Genomic DNA, 22,635 nt, shown 5'->3' on the forward strand with positions numbered 1-22,635 from the left:
TACAAGTCTTCTACAGCCCACAGGGAGAGTGCTTAGGTCTTGGTACTGCTAACACTGGGCCAACATTAGGCCTTGGTTTGCTGGGAAGGATGGGCAGAGGCCAGGCTTCTGCTGGGTGAGGGCTATTTCTGAAGGACACTAGGGAGGGTACAGCTGGTGTCCCTGCTGCTCGGAGTGTAAAGCAGCCAGCCTGCTGAAACAAAGCCAATCGGCTGCTGCTGAGAAACAGTCTGTCCTCAGTGGAATCAAACCCATCTCTTGTACTTCTTTCACCTCTGTTGTGTGGACTCATCTGCAGTTACTGTCTGTACTTGTTACAGTACAGTACTGAACTTTAGAATATGGAACAGACCACGTTTTCTTGATTTTGAAAACAACATTCTTATTAGCTAGTCAGATTTGAGGGTTAGATTTGGCGACATGCTCTTTTGTCATACTCTTCTTTGTACTATTATATTTAAGTCATGAAATCGTAGGATTTTGCATTTCACAACAACTTCTTGCAAGCAAGACCAGTCATTTGTATATAAATGGCTATTATAACTGAAATGGACCCAATGTAATCTAAATTGAATTCAATCAAATCATATTGAAATATTAGTCTAATCAAATTGGGAGCTAGTGAATCATAATTGGAATTAATTGGGAAATCTGTCTCGATTCCTAGTCCTAGATGGCAGAACTATAATGAATGAGTTGTTAGCATCAATGACATCCTTACTCGCTGCACCAAATCCTGGTCACTTTCAATGAAAAGGAGCTCACAAATCCTCTAATTTTCAGAAATGCATCTAAGAGATCAGAACCCAAAAGGAATAGCTGACATTATTGCAGTATGTACAGGCACATTCACAGCCACCTGTAGCACACTGCATACCAATTCAAAATAAAACATGATGACTATAATTAATATTCCAGTCATCTTAAGTGCACATTAAGTTACCTAGAACTGCATCAATAATGCATGATCTTCCATTTCTATTGCTTTCAAAGAAGAATAGTGTTTGGGTATGAAATCCACATGTGTTTTCTCATAAAAAAAAATGCAATTACTGCTTGCTTTGCAGTTCTAGATGTTTGTGAGTCAGGGTATCCCAAGGTAAGAGTCGGTATGCAGACACAAGCAATTACTTTGCTGATCACTCTTTGATGAGGCCATTTGCAGAACAGCAAACAAGAGACAGTGGCAGGTGCAGTCACAGCAGAATGTAGTCGGAGAAAAACATTAACCATTCAGTTGTTCATATGGGGTTATAAAGTTACCATTAAGACCGTGACGAACCCATGCAATTAACACTCCCATCCTGACCACTCCCTGTCATTGAAGAGGGTTAAATTCTAGAGGGTTTCCATGGTGATTCACCAGGACACATAGAGGATCAACATGTTATGTCACTTTGCAGCCATTCATTTCTACAGTAGCTTCGATTTCTAGAAGGAAAGTAATGAAGCAAAGAATTGCATCGGTGTGAAATGGTACAAAAGAACTAATCAGACTTGGTACTATTTTTCATTTCATAGATGTGACAGTTGGACAGTGTCACTTTGGACATCATGTAAAGAGAAAGATGATTTTGGGAAATCATGGCAATGGTGAATGTAAGCATTGAGTAAGACTGATACAATAACAACAGATCTGGGAATTGCATTATTCATGACCAGTTGTTTGACTGAAGACTGAGCGTTGTTTAGAAGAGCTCTCCAAGTTATGAGTTGACATTGAATCAATGGCACTTAACAACAGATTTGTGCACATTACTGGATGCTGTACACATATCAAATACACCCTTATATCAATGCAATATGTTAATTTTTATTGTAGTAGTTAAGTCTGTGTTCTTTAAAAAAAAAAAAAAAAAGAGCATCTTCTAAAATGGATTTCTTGAAGTTGAGATTTGGATTACCCATCACTTCATGCTCTTTATCATTTTTATAATTAAAGTAATTACTACATTAAACACCTCATCAGATCAAACAGTAATTGACTAGACAACTTTTCTTCAAACTGTCTTTCAAACGTCTGATAATTTGTCTTTTTTATTACAGTTATATTTTAATTGCAGCATTTTAAGATTTTGCATTCCACAACCACCACTTGCAAGCATAAACCATCTGACATTTAATTTTCAACAAAAGCGATGAGTCATTTACCCTTCTTACTTTTTATATCTTTGTTCTTATGCAGCATGCTGGCCTTTTGAAGTGGAGGCATTTCACTGTGAAATTGTCGAACTCTGAGCACAGCAACAGTGGGGTCCACATAAGAGACATCAGGCGACCCGCAGGGAACCGCTATTAGCTATCTGCAGTCCAGATTCAGGCCATTTTGAAATGAATGAACATCAGACTGAATAATAGGCACTCTATAAGCTTCTTCCTTCACGATGGGAGGTCACATTACCCAGAATTCATCCCATTAATAAGCACCTGCCCTTCCCCGACAGTGAGCAACCCTTGCTATTGATGGAGCTCTCTCTGGGGAAATCACAACCTCTACACCTAGACGTTCTTTTGAGAATTCTTTGTCTTCATGTGCGCACGAACATCAACAAGTCACCATGCCGGGACTTGCCATATACAACATCCAGCTTCCAATCTCCTGAAGAGCATGCACACGCTCCAAGGAGGGTTTCGTAAATGTCCTTGCTCGCTGTCCTTGCACCCTTTGCTTAGGATGTGTGAGGATTCTAATAGCTGAGAGGGTCATCTTAGCTGACTGCTGCCAGAACCATCGCCTGCTGACTGCATCATCATCCACGATAGCCAATCACAGTCAAGGACTTAGTGATGCTGTGCCACTCTCACTGGAGGGATTCCGAAGGAAGTGCCTCGTGACGGCGCATGGTTAAACAGCCAAGAGTCCGTTTCTCTCATCCTCCCTCTCTCTAATTCTGGATTGGATGCATGCACGATCTGGTTTTTAACAGGGATAGCACATTACCATGCACACTACTCCCTGCAGGCTCAGCAGAGAATAGAGACAGCAGCTGTCTCTCTCTCTCTCTCTCTCTCTCTCCCGCTCTCTCCAACTCTACCAGACAGGACTCCTCCTCTCCATCTCTCTGTGACTCCCTCTCTCTTGCATATGATCTGTACTTCACTTCCTTCCAGCTGAAGCAGGAGATAACAGCACGCTACATACAGGTAGGCACTCATATTTCCCTCTCTGAAGTTGCAGGTGTTCAGATGTTGCTGGTTTGTTTCATATTGGTTGCAATTCTGAAAGAGACCTATACTGGGTCAAAGTAGAGCGTGCCATCATAAATGCCCGCCCCTACAGCGTGGCGTTTGTTTTCACGCCAATGCTGCTTTTGGCACAGTTTCCTTTCTCTTTCTGGCCAGCCGGGGAAGGTGGTAGTTTACTGGTTGGATGGTTCCTGTGAGAAACCCATCATCTACTGCCACGCTTAGCTGAGATCTGCTTATCCAAGTAGGGGAAAATGATTCACACATTTGTAGCTGGAGATTGGAGATGTATTTTCTTACATGTAGGTTTGTGTGTGGGAGTGTGTGTGCGGGTGGACGGCTGAGGTTGGAAGGGAGTGGAGATGGAAGCTGAGATGCTGTATTTTATCCCAGGGAAACTAATCCCACCACAGTTCTTCGTATCTGATAAACACTCTCTTTGTCTTTTCTCCCTTTACCCTTTATGTGTGATGGGTTTATCTGTGGTGGTGGATAATGGAAAAGTATTCCAGTGGAGGAATATTTCAGAATGGCAGATAATCCCCACAGTAAAAGAGCTTCTTTCTTCTCTAGAAACCATTATTTGTTCTGCCCTGGGAATCACGACTGCCAATGTATATTTGGAGACAGGTGCTGTCTCATTCAACTTAGAGTGGCAGCCAAAGAGAAAGTAGGTTTGTCTTGTGTCTTTCCTCAATATGAATCTCAAGATTGTTATTAAACCGTACTTTCCTTCTCAACTCAAGCTCTCCTTTTTTTCGCAGTTGAAGGATTAAAAATGTATTGCATAACAAGCTGAAATATCTTATAGTCATTGTGTTATGAAGGACTTGGTCCATTGTGGCTAGCTGCTGCCCACACCAACAAATGCGCCTGTCATTACCTCATATCTCTGTTGGGCAGATCAGCGGTTGCTATGCACGCCTAGTGAGAGCGAGGAGCAGGGATTGCTTGGCTATAGCCTCGGGCTTATCCAATTCAGTTGTGCAGATCCTCCTCTGGAATACATTAGTGCTTGAAGAGCTGTGGTCAAACAGTTGCTAAGTGATACCATAGGAATATCTTGAAAAACTCATCAAAATAGACCACCACTTCACATTAAGATGCAGGTAGTGCACATGCCATGGTAAACTGTGGTTCTTATGAACTTACCAATACTGCTTTATTTACATTTTACTATCAAAATGTTCTTTATCAAAATTATTCAGGTTCAGTTGGTAATTAAGTCATCAATAAGTCTGAACACCAAATCTGAAAACATAATATACTTTGTATACTTTTTTTTTTTCACTAATTTATATATTTATTTAAATGTATTTATTTTTAATAAAAATGATAACCATGGACCTCAATCATGATTTTATACAATATTATTTTTATTAAATTAGCTGTTTTTTTTTGTTGTTATTGTGTGGATTCCTTGTGAATTCAATGTGAACTTAAATTGGTCTACAAAGGAAATTAACTGTTACTTTAAGTCCCATCCCATCAATAATATTCTTCACCTGAGAGAAACTGTTGGCTTGAGAAGTTACATTTTCCCAAGTGTCTTCGATCTAATATCGGCCTATGAGAGGTTTCTGGACAACCACAGCAACACGGCACGTGGATTTTACCTTTCAGGGCAATATGGGATGGCAGATGTTGGCCCGAATACTGTATGTCACACCTCCTGTAGTTGCTAAGGGCAACGTCGTGCATTATCAGCCTTGTTAAATATCCATTAATGAGGTGAGATACAAGCCCGGTACTGCCAAAATGTGGAGTTAACCATCCCTTCTTCTGTTGCTTACGCTCAGCATGGTATCTCTGGAAGTCTTTAATGTCAGCCTCTGAGATTAGGATCAGTCACCTGGATAATTTTCTTTTGTCATTTGCCTACACAATTCCCTTGTGTGTTGAAATTGAAGGTGGAGAAATAAATGTGGCCGCGTGTGTACATTTATGTGCGTGTCTGCCATTAGGCCAATATGCTGTTGTTAGGAGTAACAGATGACAGAAGATTAAAATAGCGGCTCTATTATGATTTGACCTTGGACTGCTGGCTGGTTGGCTGCAGATACCTGGGTGAGGGAAGTGTATAGATCACTGACATGCTCCGTGAAGAGTCTGGGGCAGCCATGATAAATGTGTGCAATAGCAGAGTGATATGTTCTTGTTGCGTTACACCACAGCAGGCACAGACACCATCTAAACGACACTCACAGTGGGTTTGAGTAACTGGGACCGATTCAAAACCAATAAAATATTACAACCATGGAAAATTAAAGGTGATCTCATCTTTTTTTTATGCAATCGAGCTTCCAGTGACTAGATTAAAATATAAGCCATAGGGAGGTGTTATAATTTATATCCATTAGAATGTATCCATTTATTTACATTATATCCATGGTATTGAGTATTAAAACCTAGCAGTGTCTTTTTGGCAACCACACCAACAGTAAGGAAGTAATTCTTCACCCGGTGACTGAGATGAATAACATAAAACAAGCCTGTGTTTGTACAGGCTAGCAGCAGGGGTCATACATATCACAAGCAGCAAGGACTTTTGGGAAATACTGGTGAATAAATATTGTTTGATGGATCAGAGAACACGAACACTCTCAAGGTCAGTAGGAGAGCCATGAGACAGTATGTTTGACAAAGTGCTTTGACCTAATATAATATAGACCTATTTTGAAGGCCTTGTTGGAAATCAATCAATCTATCTATCTATCTATCTATCTATCTATCTATCTATCTATCTATCTATCTATCTATCTATCTATCTATCTATCTATCTATCCACACACACACAGAAAATGTCTTAATAGGTAATAATCTGTTAATAATGTCTGTTAATAGTATGCCAAGTACCATAAATAGATGACTTCATATGAATATGCAGTGCTTATTCTTAAATGTGACATGCATAGTCCACCACTAACGTAAATTAACTTGTATATTCCTAATATTAACCAAAAATTAGATTTTTATATTACAAAATATAGAAAGCATATCATATATATTAATCATGTGAATGCTAAATTGCTAAATTCTTTATCTTTCTACATTTCTGCAAGGGAAATACAGTAGTTGCAGTTGCCTTATTGGGGCTGCTCACTGTTCCACATATTGCTAAGCAACGGAGGAGAGGTCCTTGGAGAATGTAGCCAGCCTTCTGACTCCATAACACAGCCTTGGCACATGCACACATACACACACTCACAGATGGTGGTGAGCAGATCTTGTTCCATAGCGTTTGCTGCGCTTGTGTTACCATGGCGGTTACATATGCACGTAGTTAACGGATGTGATGTAATGTCCTTCTTTTTAATCAGTGCATAAGGGGGCAATCAAGTGGTGAAGCCTCACCTTGAGCCCTGAATGATTACAATACACAGACAATTATTGGATTTAACCATGGCACTCTTCCCAGTCTTCATAGCAGCTCAGGGACTCTATATATCTATATATTTTTATTAGGGCTGTCAACTGATTAAAAAGTGTCATCAAATTAATTACATTTATATGCTAATTAATTAAATTATTCATATAAAGAAAAGCCCCCAAATGATGATAATTCACAGACATTACATTGTTGTAATATAACTACTGAAAATACATCATATAAAAATACATCAATATGCATGTACGACATAAAAATATAATTGAATATAAGCCTATCACTGGCTTTCAAATCACAGCAACCTTGGGAGTCATTCACATTAATGATCTATATATTTTTTTTGAAAATGTATTGGGCAAAAATATTGGACTGCTGTGTCATCTAGTGCAGTTTTTGAAGCCTCACTATGCTTTTAAGATGCCATGTCAAGTTTAAACTTTGAAAAATGTATGTTTAATTCAGATGTCTTTTGAACACAATAACACATCCTTTGAAAACACATCTGTGCTCATTCTGTGCTGCTTAAACTTTGAAAAATGTATGTTTAATTCAGATGTCTTTTGAACACAATAACACATCCCTTTTTTAATTATATTGAATTATTAATAATTACTCTAAAAAGAACACATCCTTTGAAAAGACATCTGTGCATATTCTGTGCTGCCAGCACATTAAATTTACAATCCAGTTTTGTTTACTTATATGCCCTTGGTCGAGCAACACCTTGTCTTTGTCTGGTTTTAGAGGGACTTGGCCTTCTTGATCGCAGTGGACCTACACTGATAATACTAGGATTACATGATCAATGCAGACTTGATCAAAACAGAGAGGAAAAACATTTTGGCTTTACAGAAATCCTCCTTAAGGTATTGCCTGTAGCTCGGCCACAAACATAAGATGAACGTAATTCAATTGACAATTTTTATATTGTATTAAAAAAATATATTGTGTGTGCTCCAAAAAGATAACCGTCCGTTTCAGGTGTATGAAAAAAAAGTGTCTTGAAAACAGACCAAAGAGCAGACGTTTCAACTCATGCTTTGAAAGCATAAGCTGAAACGTCTGCACTTTAGTCACCCTGTAAATGCTAAATTAAATTAATTTTTGTGATAGACCCTTGCCTTGGTCTAATTGTACATATGTCTTTCAGTGTGCGGATGTTTTTGGCTTTTTGGTTGATCAATATAGTATTCAAACAATGTAATCTAATTTATGTGGTCTATTGAATTGACCCAGCAATTTGTAGATCTTTTTTTAGGATGTCTGTAATATGTGTTTATTATATAATGATGATTATTTTGAGTTGGACATATTAGTCATCAGCCAAAAAAAATTAAAAATAAAATAAAATAATAATAATAATAAAAAATTTGTGTTGGAATATTAATATGCTATTTAATAATTATGTAACAGTTAGCTACACTAAGCTTGGCTTAATTCTTTGCAAACATTTGACATAACCAAAAAGCAGAGCAGTCACACTGTATGTAAAATTAGGTCACTTCCATTTGCAAAATTTAACAAAATGAATTCATGAATAATGTTATTGAAGAATGTTAAAACCAGTGACAGCCAGCAATTTAGGAATGGCTTGAAAAATTCTCTTTACGCATGGCTTGTCTCACTTCAATTTTAGCCACAATAATTTAGCATGAATATGCTCTAGTGACAATTAAGAATAATTGAATGCTTTCACAGAAGTCGCAGCTAATAAGCATCAGTATTTCATTTGGGTGAAAACAGGGCCATGAGTCATCATTTTGTCTTTCAGGTGTCACCACCCAGAAATGGAGGGACAATCCACAAACCACAATGCAGAATTTCCCTTTAATTTCACGTCAACATATCTTCATTTATTAAATGTACAAATATTGCTCACAATCTGTTTCTCGCCCTAAGATCTAAGAAGCGTTTAGAAAAATTGGGGGTGTTATTGTTGAAAGAAGAATGTTTTAATTTTTCCCCATGAGGTTACGAAGAAAATTGCCTCCCACCTTTTCAGATCCTGGTATTCCTGCTACAAGATGACATCCTTTAAGCAGTAACTGATTTTAGCAATTTATATGTCACATGTCAAACATGACTACAGAGAAACCCATGGTCGTATAGATGCCCCAGCTGTGCACTCTAGCGCCCCACTGACGCCCCCTACTCCCACACCAGTGCTTGAAGGTGAGTGTGTCGGAGTCAGGGGGGATTAATTATTAATACTAAAGGGCAAACTCTGCCTCAAAGGTGTACTGGAGGACATTGAATGTTTTATGATTATAATAAGGAAGGAAAGAAGAGAGCAAGAAAAAATGCTGCTGTGCTATGGTTTACTTGCTGCTCATGTGCCATTATGGGAAAATAACAGTATCCCAGGATGCATTAAAGAATGATGCAAATGAGTATGTTACAATAACTAAGGGTCTTACAGCTCTGTTTAATTTAATGATCTTTAGAGAACAGTAATGACATTTTATGGGTAGACCCCCCCCCCCAGCGTTACAGAATACAGAACACATAAATAGAGAATACAGAAATAAATACTTTCCATAAATAGCAGCAGATGTAAATATCAGGGGTACATATAACTTTATTTTGAGTTGGCCAAGATTGAGAGTAAATAAATAATTGTAAAAAAATTGTTCAATGAAGAATGCAATAAACTTTGAGAGTAAATAAATATAAAGGCAATTGATTGAATTGTAAGAAGAATTGGCTTGTTTGTGAAATGGGCTGATGATAGTTTTTGAGCTCAGCCAGTGAAGACAATGCAATAGAAAGCTTCTATCTATCTATAAATATTGGGTGACACCTATCTATCTATCTATCTATCTATCTATCTGTCTGTCTGTCTGTCTGTCTGTCTGTCTGTCTGTCTGTCTGTCTAACCAAAAATGTCAGCACATTTAACATCTACAGGGTCACAAAAGTGCTATCTATCTATCTATCTATCTATCTATCTATCTATCTATCTATCTATCTATCTATCTATCTATCTATCTATCTATCGTTCTATCGTTCTATCGTTCTATCTATCTATCGTTCTATCTATCTATCGTTCTATCGTTCTATCATTCTATCTGTCTATCGTTCTATCTATCGATCTATCGTTCTATCTAACGATCTATCGATGTTGCTTTTTGGGTGTTTTTTGACAACTGTTTTTTTTTTTTCTATCAAAAACAGTTGAATGTATTGTCAGTATGAATGACAGTATTGTCATTGCTGTCTGAAATTTTTTTATTAATAGTAATAGTAGTTTATTAATAGGGATGTAATGATTCACTCAACTCACAATGCGATATGATGTACGTTACTGATTTTACTAAATTATTTTCTCACAATTTTTTTTTCTCACATTTTTTTCAAAATGAGATCTAAGACAAATTATAAATCAAAAGATAGCCTATGATTATTACTTGGACAAAATGCTGAACATTTCTTTGTGAAATATGTCAAATAACAAAACTAAATTGCAAATTTTAAAACAAACCCCAAATCAAAGAATTAACACAAATAAAAGATATCTCTTCATATAAACAACTCTTTCCATTTTAGAGACAACCACTGTAATCATGATCCAAACAAACACACTGCATACATGCTGCATGAGCAATTTTTAATCGTAATTAGACTGTATAATTTCGAAATTTGAAGCAAAAACAGAATGGTCTGACTTTGTGAAATTATGCTACATAAAACATCTGAACAGGACAAAAACTGCAGACGGGCTGAATGAGACGCAAATTCACTCTCTGACAGCAGGTGGCGCTTATGGAACAGCAGCGACACAGTGTTTCCTTGGTTACCACTGTAAACAAAGCAGCGCTGCACTTATGAACCCTACTGTAATATGCAGAGATACACAATAATCAGAGATACATTCATATAAACACATAACCCCAACTGTATCACGATTCGTTTAAATCTTAACTGATTTGAATCGTCAAATATTTTTATTGATTTTCAACTGGCACGTGGTTCATCGTTACATCCCTATTTATTAATGTTCTTATAGTTTATTTACTGTAGTTCTTATCGTAACTGGAGCAAGGTGCACACACTGGCCGCCTCTTTCTTAATGCCTGCCATGATCTTCCTGTCATGCAAACAGATTTGCTGTCGCTATGGCGACCAAGTCCCCTGCCCGCCGTAGCTCATCTCCATGAAGATTTACTATGCTGATTCCCTCTGTGTGCTGTTGCGATTCTAGTGTAAATTGCTACAAATAACTGTCCACATTTAACTCAAGCAAACATTAAAAAGGGTTTGTATACTGTGTTCCTTGCAGTGCCGCATGTCACTGTCTTCTTTTTAATCTTCCGCCTAAACAGTCTGGTTTTGCTTCCTGTGGTCAGTTTTGAAGTTGGCAGAAAAGTAAATTGTTTGCGGGCTCACTGCAACCCAATTGCTGGAATAATAATATGGTACAACAGGCCCACGGCACAGCTCTTGCCGTGAAAAAGTCACACCAAATGGCCTCATGCTCAGCTTCTCTCCCTTTCGTATCCTCTTTTTGTTTGTCTCTTGCTCATTTAAGCAGCTGACAAATTTGAGGCTCCCCTGAAGGACGCATCGTTTGAAGCACTTGCGGTACTGTCTGTGCACGCTGTGTCACGCCGAGACTAAAATGAGGCTTCTCCTAAAACATGTCCACCCAGCCCCATGTAAAAACACTCATTATCTACTCGCCTAACGGGCTGCTCTCTCCAGCGGGGAGCCAGGCCAGTCCTATTATTGGCTAATATAATGATTTATAAAAGAGAGTCAGGCACAAAGATTATCTAATGAAGAAAATACAAGACTGCGAGAGATTAATGCCATGCTGAACTCCACATTACCCTTCCATGATTGAATCACACTTGACAATCTTAGATGAGTCTATTTTCTGTATTACCATGACAGTTTTGTGAATGAACTGTCATGATGGGGAGAGCTAAGTTTGTTTTGTGACTGTGAAACAATGTTTTTGTGTTGTTTGTGTCTTATTTTCTTGCAAGTAAGCATCCTGAGGGACTTTAGATTTATCTATAACATCATTGTCTTGCCAGTGATTGCCTTAAAATAATTTTGACTTGTCCCTCATTTTGTGTAATTGAATGAAAACTTGTTACCAGCACTTACGATGAAAACTAAGCAGGCTAGTGCCTTTCAAACCTAAAAGGTTTCAATGCAAAAATGGGATGCTTCAGTAATAAAATGCTTGCTGTTTGTCCTGGAAAGTTGTCTTTTAGAAATTTTTAGAAGCACTGTCCAGAAATGTAAATTCAATTCAGTATATTTCCGAAAATCTTTAAAAAAATTTGTATGAATTCTAAAATACCGTGGAACTTCAGTCTTCTCCAGTCATTTAGTCAACATAAACCCTGGCACATCACAGTATGAATAAATGACATGTCATATTATGGTGTGTAGGAAACAAAAGAATAAAGTTTTGCAAAGTCAATGAAAGTTGGTAGGTGGGCAGAACTTCGTTAGGAGGAGCAACTGTGTGACTGGGTTCAATAGAGATGGCAAAAATAGAAAACTGAGACTTGACAGCCAAGCCTTTCTGAATTCTCTCTGAAGTTTCTGTATTAGTGAGTAAATCACTTCTGTGTTGACAAGGCAAAAAATCAGATGGAGTCAAAGTAGATGTGCCACGTAGATATGGGTTTGTTCCAAAGAGTTTGCGTTTGTTGGTTGGATGCGTCATGAGATGCCAAAATGAGAGTAGATGGTCCTGCAATTTTCTCTCTCTACTCTAGTTTACTGAGGCATATGGCAAGATAATTGAGATTGGAAGAGACAGGTTGATTGAGACAGCGAGAATGAGAGGTCAGGATGTGATCTCAGCAGGACCGACTGCTTTCTGTTCCTTGCTCTCATGTCCCACCATGGGGTACATAGTCACACATACACACAAAATCACACACAGTGTCTTGTTTCTCAGTGAACTGGGCACAACTGTCCTTTTTACACTTTGCTTTGATGGCGTCCACACGATAAAGACAATCACTTTTGGTAACTTTAATTAGTTATGCAGATTACTACATGATATACTTGCCAACTGAGTTACTGTTGCGGTGAACTTAATGAAAAAGCATGTTAATTACAAATGCATGAATTCTAAACCTGAGATCATTAATGGCAATTATTCTCATCATATATTCAAATGAATACAAGCCTTGCAGCCAGAGATGATGAACATGGATCTAACAGATGGTTCATGTAATCCACGTGAGGGATGATAAGTGGCATGATGGATTTGCTTTTGTCTGTAATGAAGGAACTTGCTTATGAGATGTGACAAAGTGAAGATAAACTGGGAGGATGCTGGGAGATTTGTCAGAAAGAATGGGGTAAGTGGTTCCTTATTTACACTTAGTGGTGTAAAAGATGGGATCCCATGAACAGTTCTCTTGAACTTTCTTGAAGAACTTCATTAACACAAGTTGCACATTCATCAAGACAGTCACTGAACTGATGCTCATGGGAAATATCATTTGTCATTGCAGTGTCTGTTCATTTAATTTCATATTGTGGAGGTTTCATTCGTGCTTTGTGCTGGCAGTACTCGCCGAATGCATATCTAGCCCTGTCGTCAACCTCTGAGAACATAAGAGACCAAAATCGAGCATAAAGGATGAAGGATAGACAATCTAATGGATATGACTATGTCAGTTCTATTTGCCAAAACTACACTACTTGCTCTGACCTGAGAACAGGTTATCAGCATAAGTAGGAGTAATTTGTATGTGAACGTGAGAAGAGGTAGAGGGAAAGAGACTGTGTTCATGATAAATGTACTGTAGGGTGAGACGTAAACGGCAAGACACGGTGTCCCTTGGTCTCTGGCGATAAGCACGTGTGTGTGGAAGTGATTTTAATCTGTTTCCATTTAGCGGACTCGTCAAGGACAGCTTCAATGTCATGAGAAACCCACCACACTGAGTCCCACTCACAGATTGCCAGGCTTTTCAATCATTAACCTTGCATCACCTGTGGCTTTTCAATCATTAACCTTGCATCACCTACACAAATAGCATATATAGTTTTCAAAAGTAAAGCTGATCTCAGATTAATACACACATTGTTTCACGTGCACAGTGTAGTTTGCAGAAGCAGGATCTGTTCCTGTTATCAAATTGAGAAGAAATATGTAAGCTTAAAAAAATCAAAAATTAAATCTGCAACCAATATCAGAATTGGTCAATTTGCTAGTTAAAAAATATTAAATAGAATTCAGAATCTGAATCAGATATGAACAATCATGATTGGTGCATCGCTAATTAAAATACTAAATAAAAGGCCTCAAATTGGAAGTACAATCTGGGCTGTCTTTTTCTATCAGTTCTTCAATAGGTAGATCTTGTCTTTTATAAAGCCAAAGGTCAGGGATCTTGGGCTTAAAAAGGTTGGTGACAACTGATTTAGATGCATTAAAAGAAGTTGCCAATCACCTTGAGCTGTCTGTCTATGCTGAGATTATCTTCACTGTCAGAAAATATCTGCAAAAATAATACCTTTAGGGGTGCAACAGCTTGTCACTGGGACAGTACCCTTAAAGGGACAACTTTGTACCTTATCTACCACCAAAAGGTGCATATTATTGCCGTAGAGTAGTTATGTGTACCCTTAAGGTACTACTATGAACCTTTTAGTGGTAAATAACCATTTTTGTACATCTTCCCTCTAATGTTTAGTATACAGAATGCTCCTCCTCCATTTACTGAATTACTGGAAAGACTCAATGTAGGCGGGATGCAGCAGTAAAGGATTGCTGCCACTAGATACTGCTCCTACCTGAGAAATGAAACTCTCCTCTCTCATGACACACAGGTTGGCACCCGACAGTCAGGCGACTCAGTACACATGCACTGCATTCTGAGGGGCTGAGGGAAATCTGTGTTTAGTACTGTAGGTGGTGCTTGTATAAAGGTTGGGTCCTGTTATTCAGTGCACAGGCAATTTAAAGCTGAGATGCAGAGGAAATATGAATACAGATGATTAATCATAAAAAATGTAACCTATACACTTTGTTAATTCAGGGAGAGAGAGAGTCTTGATGCATGTTTGATTGGTGGGGCTACTGTAATCAATATTTCACCACTGTGAGTCCAATCCATTCTCTTGCTTTCTCTCTCTCTTTCTTTCTGATCCAGTGGATTTCAACTTTGCCCACTGACTTCAAATCGCCTCAGGTTGGACAACAGCACCGAATGTTGTTTTTTTGGGGGAGGGGGTGAAATCAAAGATTTTCTAAAGTCTGGCTTTGCAACATAAGTTGCTGTACAAGCTTCTGCATGTCGAGCATACATGCTTGCAGCATTATTGACAAAACATCCCCTACTGGTTTCAGTAAGTCAGCCTTTGTACAGTATTGTGTAGGCAGACTTTTAATTGTGACATAAAGTCTGGAGCTTATTCTGGCCTGCTTTGATAGGAAGAGATTGTCTGATAAACATGTATAGTACCTAACCACAATTACCTTTGTTTTTAAGTGATGTTTAGATCTGGTTTATCTGAAATAGTTTATACCATAATAATAGACTGGTGTGAAGACAATAAATTTAAATAATGCAGCTGCAATTTCTTGAAATGATTGTATAGGAAATACCAAAAAATACAGTCTAAAAGTAAAAAGTGCAAATTATCGCACGCATATACACAGCCGGTCAAAAACATGGGGACAGTTTTTTTTTTTTTAAATGTTAAAAATACTTCGTACAATTTGGTCTAATTTGAAGTGACAGTTGGTGAACATAAGGGAATTACAACAATTTAATTTAAAAAATAAAATAATAATACTTTTTAAAGTTGTGTAACTCAGAAAAACAAAAACAAAAAAAGTCTCATCTATTTTCCTTCAGCCAATCAGATTAAAGCTTGTAAGATGGAGGAAGTACTTTCAAATTGCAGTACTCACAGCAAGAGCTCAAAGTATGAGCAGTTGCTCCTCAGTGGCTACGTTTACCTGCAACCAAATAATCAGTTTGTAATCGGATTGACGTCTCAGTCGGACTGAAAAGCCTTTATGTAAACACCTTAATCGATCCGATTGAGCTCGATCAGAATTAAATTTCAATCGGATTGAAGGGGGTGGTTTGTTCCTCTTCTAATACAATTAAGAGTGAATGTAAACACTCGATCGGATTGAACTACGAAACTGAAAGGACTGTGCATGTGCAATGACGCAGAAATAATGTAATGACGTAAAGTATGACGCATGGAATGAGCGGCTCTTCCTTTTGAATAAAGTGTTTTATAAATGCATGTCCTGTCATTATAAAACTCTCCTTTCACTCGGCAACTGCGAAGTGGAGCAGGACAACCTTGTTTTGGATACTCATCCACAGGCAACCCATTTTGGGTGTGGGGAGGTGTTTTTTTTTGTTTTTTTTTGCATGATAAATGAGCAGCACAGCACATTTTTTTTTTTTTTTTTGTGTTATATGTGAGGAGCAGAGCAGTGTTTTTTATGTGTGAGATATATGTGTGTCTTGTGTAGGAGAGTGGTTATTATGTGCAAACAGATAAATGAGCAGCACAGCACAGTGGTTTAAATGTGAGAAATCTATGCGTCACTTTCACTTTTCACTTTCACTTTCACTTTCACTATTTGTGCAGTGTGCGCGTGACATATAAACGCACAACCCGATCACTTTATTTAGCGTTCATGTAAACACTACAATCAGATTCACCAATCGCAATGAATTCAGTCCGATTGAACCAAAAATTTTGCATGTAAACGTAGCCAGTTTGTGCTTTATCTCTGCCTCTTCCTTGTTATGATAGTGGGGCTCAGGTTTGACCTCACTTTCACTGTGTTGTCTCTCTATAATGTGTCTGTCTCACTCTCCTTCCTTTCTCCATTTCTCTGTATTCCACTGTCTTCATTTGTCATATAATCAGTTTTATACCAAAATGCATCACTCTGATCCTTATGAGTCCTCCTTGCACATAGCCATCGGCATGTTATGCAGCCTTTGTCTTTCATCTAATTTACAGGGACACCCACAAAAGAAATGGATGAGCTGAGGTTGGGGATGTTGTCAGACCGGAGACATTGTTCCACTCATTTATCGTCTCTTCTTGTGGCCGTTGGTTGCAATAATATTGTGGGTAATGCCAGACTGCTTCTGCAAACATCCTTTGACGTTTATTTGATAAAGTGTGTTTGTTCCAGCTGCTGTTAGATCTGAGCCCGGGGACAGAGTGGAGACAAACGTTTGGTAACTGCCATCCATGCAGCGAATATTTCTAGGCCTGGAGCTGTGGCTTGAGACAGGCAGAGTCATCTGTGATAAAAATAAATGATTTTTTCAGATTTATGATTTGATATTGCTGTAGTTTTTATAAAAAAAAAACATTATAAAATGGGTTGTTCTGATTCTAATTTCCAATTTTCTAGGTTGCTCAGGAAGCAGCAGCCTGATCATTCAGATAGGTGAATAGTTTAAGTGTCCTGTTATCAGCGGGTAAGCTAATCGCTTCCATACCACTACTGGTGAACGAGCCGCTGTAATGTAAATATGTCTGAAAGGTCTGACGATCAAAACTTTTTGATGTAGACAGTTTGATGTAGGATATTCATCCAAATTATGGTGAAACCAAGTTTCTGTGTTAAAATAACATTTGTGTGAACAAAAAGTAATTAAATTCAAAAGTTGGCAGTGTCCTTGCTCCAAAAGCTAAAGCCTCAACTTAGATATGGGTGAAAGTTAAGACTTATAACAAATCACTTTTTTCCCTTTTGGTCTTAGCATTCCGTGTGGTAGTGCTGTGTGTCATGCTGACAGTGTCAGAAGGTGCTGTGTAAATGGTATCATGGGTGGAGGTGTCTGTTCTTAATCATGGAGGTTTGACGTCAGTCTGGGGGTAATGAACAGTCAGTGGTGAAATGATGGTGCTAGTTACACCATGATCTTATTCGTTCTCTCTAAAATACCCTGACTCATAGCAGGTGGTCTGTTTTCTGTTTCGTGGTCTTTGTGATACATCTGGACATTTATTTGTTTACTCCTTTTCTGTCAGTAAATACACTGACTACATCTTTTTAAATTAATTAAACTGATTAATTTGTCTGATTTTAATTGGTCTGTGTGCACATTCAATCACGGGTTCAACATTTAATTTACAGATAATGATATCCAGTTACTATAAATTAGCAAGAAATGTTGCATTTTGAGAGTTATTTTTTTATTAAATATACTTTCATATAAATATAAAGCTACTCATAATGTTGGATGTGTGGCTTTTTATAATTTCCCAATCCTCTCTGATATTTCTTCAAAAAATCTTAACAAAAAAGGCCAAAAATGAAATAATAAACCACATGTAATATCGACTACTTTAGTTTTTTTTTAGCTTAATTATTTTGGCTTCTAGTGGGTTATTAGATGATTAGACTGCTGTCAGGGCTGATTATGAAGGTCTGAGTTATTTCTTTGTGAATATTCAGTGCAGTGAAGAATTTATGAAGGCAAAAATAATGTTTCTGCAAAAATGTATGTGTATACATGACCATAAAGACATATAGAGAGCTTAACATCACGCCTAATGTTGAGCTCTGCTGCTACTTAGGAAGCTTTGACAGCTCTCTGTAGATCTACAGTATCCTTGTCATAGAGGCCACACTCAAGCAGTGAAATTCAGCACCTGCCTTGTGGACAGCTCCCTCTGAAATAGACAGCCATATCATGTTAAAAAACAGTGAGAGGGAAAATATTAAAGTCATAGACCATTCATATATATATATATATATATATATATATATATATATATATATATATAGTATATATATATATATATATATATAATGAATGATATGAATGATATTCGAACGATTAAAAAAATAAAATAAATGACTAAAATTTAGATTAAAAAAATTAGAGAAAAGAAAAAAACTGTTTTTCATTAGCGACAGTATTATTATGGTGTCATTTTCTAATCAGATAATATGATAGCTTGAGGCATATGTGTATTTTTGCATCTGTGCCGTTTTTTTCTGTGTGAATCATCACAACCCTGTTTTTATTTTTGCATACCGTCGTACAAACGGCCCACACGCAGCATATGCATAGATCAAACACAGACACACCTGTTCCAACAAGCTGTCAATTTACACGTGTTCTTTGTGCTTTGAGACACAAACCGCTCAGGGGAAAAAAAACCTGGAAAACCATGTTGTCGTTACATCAGCGGTGTTGAATATCATGGGGCAGTTGTTGATAGATTTTAGGTTATATGTATGGTCACTGCATGTTTACAGGTAATCCAAAAATCATAAACTCCAGTATTGCAGTGCAATTCTGAATCAGTAACACTCATTAGATTTACTACAGAGTTTCTGTTCTGTTCAAACTTCTGCAGTCCTCCTTGACTGTGCTAAAGCGAGTTCCCAAGGGTAGACAGTTCCATTAGAGCAGATGTCAAAGTACTTGCCTGCTCTCATATTGCCGTCTATCTGTCTCTTATGTCACTGACACAAAGAGAGAGGCAGTAAACTGTGTAGCAACTTGATAACTGTTCAGTCAATAATGGCTCTTTCAGCTCTTCATCCACTAAGAAAGAAAAAGCTCTCTGTTTCACACTATCATCCTTTTTTTAATGCTTGCAGCTCTTCAAAGCATCTCTAGCTTTTCGGTCTTCACTTGACTTAATGGGATTTTACCGTGGATGGCAGCATTTTGTGGTGTTGCTCGTCCCGTTCTTTCATTTAAAAGAAATGCCTGATGGATGTAAAATCTGGTTTTTATTCTAACTTTTGACATTTTTGCATCTCTTTGATCCTTGCCGCATTGTGACTGCCGAATTCTAATAAGCAGTCACATAGAAACTAAAATTGAGAAGCGAATTTAAATGATAAGGTTCAAAAGGAAAGGAAACCACTCTTACCCAGTATTCACCATAGCATTGTGATTGCACTTCGACTGAGATATATTTTTCCACTATTTTTGACCGCAGTAAAAGGCAGTGCCATCACTCACAGAAAACAGAGCTGCCAGAAATATCAGAATTTACATCAAAGAGACATGTCGACACATGTGACTGTCTGTGTGTATATAAAGTGATACCTCAGAGACCTTTTTTCCCCTCCCTTCAATTTCTCATGTCTAAAAGCAGAATGGGCATATTTATGCAGCCATTATCATAGCTGATGGATTCAGAAAGCCTTTTGCTTTTCTAAAACAATGAATTGCCAGGAAATCATACATGTTATGCTGCTATAGAATTTGCAGTATTGGAACAGCCTTTGCAATTAGCTTATGTTTAAATTACTGTCTAGGTACACAAAAACAACAAAAGTTGCTTTATTTAATGTTTGTATTAGCCATTTTATTTGTTTTCATGTATTTATTTATTTATTTTTTATTTTATAAATGAAACTTTTAAATTGAGGATGTGCAATATATTATTTTTATAATTAATTAGTGCTAATTGATTACATGCTGTGGCAATTAATTAATTTAATTAATCACAAATTTAGCTGTGAAAATACCCTCAAATGCAAATTTAGCTGTGATTAAGCATAAATTTAGCATATTTTATTCGACATAAAATGATAAAGCGTTCCTGTAGCTCAAGTGGTAGAGCATTGCGTTAACAAGTGCAAGGTTGGGGGTTCAGTTCCCCGGGAACACATGATAGGTAAAAATTGATAGCCTGAATGCACTGTAAGTCGCTTTGGATAAAATCGTCTGCTAAATGCATAAATATTATATAAATATATAAAATGTATTGCACATTTAGGCTGCAGCAGCCTAACATAAACTATGCAACATAAAAAAAGTTCGTTTGAGAAACATCTCAGCATTTTTTATTTTATGAAATGATGCTCTAAATAAGAAAATGCTCTAAAATTGCCAGTAGGTGGCAGTAAAAGTCATTGAGTCAGTCATAAATTCATGCGATTAGTTCAAACTGCACTCATTCAGAAACAAATCACCATTATCGCTTATCATAATAAACACTCATACATTTTGTTTTGAATGGGCCATTGAATCATTGGTTCACACGGTTCGTTCAAAACGCAGATTCATTCAGAAACAAATCACCATTATCGCTTAACATAATAAACACTCGTACATTTTTTTGTCCCAATATTATTGACTGATGTTACAGAATCATTTGTTGTTGATCTTTTTCATTTTTCATTCTGTACTATACAGTATTTTTTCTGATGCCTAAATTCAACAAACAAAATTAGTTTTTAGTGTTTGTTTGGTGTTTTAAATAATAATCAGCTTATTTGTCTCAGACAGAATTGTAATATCAGTGCATAACTTTTTTCTTTTTTGGGGTGTTTGGTGGTGGTGGTGGGGGGTGGGGGGTGCAAGGTTGAAGTTTCTCCTTAATATACCAGCTGCAAATTGATTGTAGGTAGCTAATGTTTGGAATTAAACTGTACTAGCATTAGCAAACACCCGATTGTACTTTTGCAGTGTCAAAAACATTTTTTTGCACTATATCATTCTGCTTAGCTTCACAGACACCATGGGGCAAATCATTGAATTCTTGACTAATAGATTGTGGCACAGGGCATCAATAGGTGTCCATATTTTTGTATTGTCTGAGCATGTTTGTGCATATCCCCTGTTTCAGGCTTATCAATTTGGAGTGAGCTTTGTCTGTTGAGCTGGAGGGAATGACCTTTCACAACGCGCTACATGCAGATTAGCGTGCTTTGCTCTACCACTGAGAATCATTTGCACATTGTAATAAACCGCAGGCTTGCCTTTGAAAATTAATTAAACCTACAAATCTGAAAGCCCTGAAGTGAACAGAGACCAAAGCTGAAACTGTCCACCCAAAATCTCTTTGTTCTTCCAAATAAAACACAGAGGTAAATTTGCATAACAGTTGTTGTTGGTGAGCTGCCAGAGAGCAGTCACATTGGCCTGAACGTGCTCGTTCAAAACGGCGAACAATGGCGTAAGCAAAATGGTGATATGCTGTGAAACGTGGACAGGGCATTGGTTTTGGACAACATTTGAGGCGAGGCAATTGTGTACCTTTAACATGCCGTAAAATTATGTCCTCGTCTTGAGTCGGCAGCTAGCCTTCAGGTGAGAGAATAAGTCTGCAGTGTATTCATTAAACCTTAAAATATGAAATCACAGCCATTTAATGGCACTTTGCACCTTTAGCCCTCATGATTTGAATGCGTGCTGCATAAATAATTCATAATTCCTCAATAATGGCAATGCGCCAGAGTTGTAGTAACCCCTGATAGTGTAAATGACTGAGGTTTCTTTTAATACTGAGTTACCCTAGTCTTTACAGAACACCCTAGACTTACTATTTTCAGGGCAGGATGGCAGTCCCAGTAATGAGTCTCAGTCTGAATGAGCCTGAAGTCCCAGTAATGAGCCTCCTCTGAAAATCAGTCTTTGCATTCATTCACTAAAATATCTAGAATACGTGGAAGATCACTATCTGTTAACCTTGCTATTTATCTCAGTGGTTGGTGCTCAGCTGGGACAGGACTCTTCTGAAGTATGCAGTTTGAAATCTGCCATCTTTGCTCATGGGTGCTCAATTTTGCAGCTATTTATTTATTTATTGGTCAATCACCATAAATGCCATTTAATTAATGAAATTATGACAACACCAATTGACTGATGGCACCAAATAATTGTGGACAAGCTGTCAAGTTCTATAGCAATATATATGTTGCTTGCTTTTGAATGGCTTTCAATGGAGAAAGATGCTTTTTGCATCCAGATGGTGCACTATGCTCTTTTGCTTCTTTATGTCTTTCAGATGTTGTTGTTTTTTTGTCCGTTTTTTGGTCGTTATTTTGTAAGAGGAACAGAGATAGACTGAAAATGGAATGAGTCCCGAATTTTACTTGCCAGTGATTGTAGATTGTCTAAATTCACAAAGACAATGCTACCAAATTGGAAGAGACAATAGAAAGTGCATTAGCAGCAGACAATCCTCTATTTTGCGATGTTAAAACGTTTATTTATTTATTTATATATATATTTTTGATTTTCTATTGATGAGACAATGTAAGAGAAGCCACTGACTGTCCCATGTTGGCATTTCATCTTCTTTCAGATAAGTCTGAGTGCACTAACAATGCT

At 37.5% G+C, this 22,635-nt stretch overlaps 1 protein-coding gene across 3 annotated transcripts in view; it reads left to right on the plus strand.

The window, feature by feature from the left end:
- Nucleotides 1-2,837: 2,837 nt before the first annotated feature.
- Nucleotides 2,838-22,635, plus strand: part of LOC109051469 (synaptotagmin-1-like) — a 172,428-nt gene continuing 152,630 nt past the window's right edge. For 2 of the 3 annotated variants that reach the window (XM_042742290.1, XM_042742309.1), the window contains exon 1: nt 2,839-3,144. The gene's annotated coding sequence lies outside the window, so the exon portion shown is untranslated. Of the gene's footprint in view, nt 3,145-22,635 lie in introns of all 3 variants that reach the window. The other variant, XM_042742328.1, reaches the window with a different exon arrangement.

This window comes from Cyprinus carpio, chromosome A4 (genome assembly GCF_018340385.1).
Source record: "Cyprinus carpio isolate SPL01 chromosome A4, ASM1834038v1, whole genome shotgun sequence".
In the NCBI taxonomy this organism is placed as follows: domain Eukaryota; kingdom Metazoa; phylum Chordata; class Actinopteri; order Cypriniformes; family Cyprinidae; genus Cyprinus; species Cyprinus carpio.